This window comes from Temnothorax curvispinosus, unplaced genomic scaffold (assembly GCF_003070985.1).
Source record: "Temnothorax curvispinosus isolate PA1 unplaced genomic scaffold, ASM307098v1 QBEX01003288.1, whole genome shotgun sequence".
NCBI lineage: Eukaryota > Metazoa > Arthropoda > Insecta > Hymenoptera > Formicidae > Temnothorax > Temnothorax curvispinosus.
This window is the reverse complement of record NW_020213068.1, coordinates 353-3296: the sequence shown is the minus strand read 5'-3', so window position 1 is coordinate 3296 and position 2944 is coordinate 353. Positions and strand designations below refer to the sequence as shown.

The 2944-nt window shown below is 33.4% G+C and overlaps 1 pseudogene; it reads right to left on the bottom strand.

Moving 5' to 3' along the window:
• Positions 1–558: 558 nt before the first annotated feature.
• LOC112452355 lies at positions 559–2512 on the bottom strand (annotated as a pseudogene).
• Between the last annotated feature and the right edge of the window lie 432 nt (positions 2513–2944).

The following is a 2944-nucleotide window of genomic DNA, read 5'->3' as shown; positions in this document are numbered from 1 at the left end:
AGGATTTATCCTGGAGCGCATAATAAATAGCGATATCTATCTATCTATCTCATTAAAAAATTTTACTTTTTTATTTACTGAAATTTAATTCCGTCGTATACAATTCTTTGAGATTCACTCAATTATTTCCTAAAAAATTGGAAAAATGTTGTAACCGATTTCCAAAAAGATACCGGTTCTCAAAAAGATCGGTAACAAAAAACTATACAGTTTATAACACTCCCCGGAAAATTTTACCCCTGTTTTATATACAATTCTTTGAGATTCCGTCAATTATTTCCCGAAAAATTGAAGAAATTAGAAAAACCGGTTTCAGAAGATCGGTAACGAAAAACTATACACCCTATAACATTTCTCGGGAAATTCTACCCCTATTTCATATATTTTTGGTAAAAATTCGATTTATTGGTTTTCGAGATCATCGAACACAAACAATCAAACCGACAAACTTTGTCTCTTTATAATAATAGTATAGATATAAATTATAACGTGTATAATATCTATATATAAAGTGTAACATGTTCAATATAAAAAAAATACGTAGCAAAAAGTAAATACTTACTTGTGGCTGTACTTGCTGTGGACAGTCTTTAATGCTTCTTCGTGTTTCCTATGCAAGCTCTGGTTTAAAAGATTGCAAATATCTCTTATGTCGTCAAGTTTATAACCGTTATAGTATTCTAATGTTGGATTCCATCCTTCCAAGTCCTTCATTAGCAACGCGAGTAACAACGCCGCCGCTGCCATTTTACTATCGCTAAACCTGATCATTGTATAATCTATCAGAGAATGTTCCAGTATGTACCGAGCCCAGAGTTAACGTGGGCATAGACACCTTGGCACACTATTTTCAGATAGTAGTGATTGAATTAGTATACGTTTATATAGATTCCATTTGAATAAGACGGATATTTTATTGGAGAATAAAATAAAAAATCAAAACATTAGTCTCTAACAAAAGAAGGTAATTAATCTTCTACAACCTGATGTTTTAAAAATAATATATGTACTTTTTTCTACAGTAAATATTATATATATGTTTAGTTGAGTACATAAAATTTACATATTGAAAAAAAAAATGTCAAGCGCTTTTGCTCAAACTCCAACACGAGAATTCAACACGAATCTTCCACTTGCTAATTGCTACTATAACTAAGCAATTCAGGCCTTGTGCATTGTCCTTATGATTATATCTTCTACTCCAAAAATATATTAGTTTTAAATCTAATTTTGAGTAGTAAGACCAACCTTTTCTTTTAAAAAATTATTATTTCATAGAAGAAATAATGTAAAATGCCTAATATATTCATTTAAATCCTGGGACAGAATAATTTCTGGAATACCCGGTATAAATTGTTAACTTTGTAAATATCTTACCCTGGCATAACGCCAAAGAAATCTGTAAGAGAGAGGTATTCCCAGGTCAAAATTGACTATTTTTAAAATACTTATTTCCATTTTGATCAGCTCCCTTTGTGTGTAAGCGCCGTCACATATATATACAAATCTTCCACCATTGGTGGTATTCTTTCCTAAAGTTAAAGTTAAGAATAAAATCAGTTTTTGTTATTGGGTTTACTGCTCGACATGAGCACAATTTTATCAGGCAAAAATTTGTGTAGCAGAGATATTATAATAAAACTTACGTCAAACTTGCTCGCTATGAAAAGACTCGCAGCGCCGAGCAGTTGTAGAGTCTCTTTCCCGACTGTCATCTTTGTTAGGTATAAATCGACCAGTTTTACAGCCAGATATAAGGTCTCGTGATTCAACTCAAACGACTTCTGCACCTTGACCATCCAATCGACCAATAGCGCTCTCATCCATTGCGAGAAGCATACTTGCCGATCCATGTAATTGCCGATGGGGAATAGGCGTTCTCGTTCTTTCAGATACTCGAAGATGTCCATCGCATAGTGTGACATCTGGTACGGATCTAGCTAATTCTCGATCAAAGTCCCATTGGACACCTTCGGGTAATTGTTTTATTACAAGTATGGCGATCAACAAACTGGCGGCCGAAACCTTATCCTCACTCGCAGAAGGCGATGGTTCATCTTTCTCCGTTTGTTTTTCCACTGATTTCTCCCTTTTCTCATTTGTTTTTTCATCAACCTGTATATATTTAGTCTATTAGTACTGCATACACGGAATAAAGTAAAACAAAATATAGTAAATTGCATGATAAAGTATATTCTACGGTATGAACCTGTCTTAGTTTAAGGTGTAAATTTAATTTATTAAACTTTTAAAGAAATTATCTTTAGAAATCTCTATGTTTTTGATAAGTTTTCTTAAATAAATGAAATTGAAGGAAAATGTAAATTCTAAAATATTGTACGTAATAATATAATATTGCAGAAAATATATTGTTTACCTTATTGCTGTTCCTACGAGTCCTTCTCACGCTATCTGTAATATCTGCTAAAGCACTGACGTACATCGAATTATCCTCTGATCTCTCCAAATCTGAACTCATTCTATTATTTACAACTTTGGGTAATTCTTCAGTTTAGCTACCCCAGCACAAAAATCGATAAAATTAAGCTTATTCGACGCGTTTTTGCACAAAACGAAAGAATTTAGCAGAAAAAAGTGTCGCTCTGCCCTGCGACGTAAGATATTAATCGTCAAAGTTGACAGAAATCAGGTTATGATTCCTGTCATACCAACGAGCTGTAGCGACTACGAACATGCCCTGTGGCCATATGCACATGTTCAGTGGCCGCACGCGCATGCAAAAGTGCGCCAATTTAAAACTAGTGTGCAAAATAAAAACTAGAATAAAACAAATGAAGCGCGCTAAAATCATACGTGAAGTCGCAGGCACGTGCATCATAATGTTAGGCTTGTTAGAATTTTCCCATCTAACTTACAATAAAATAGAATTAATAAATTTTTTAATTCAGCATGGCGTATTAGCAAATACAATTAAGTATAGTCA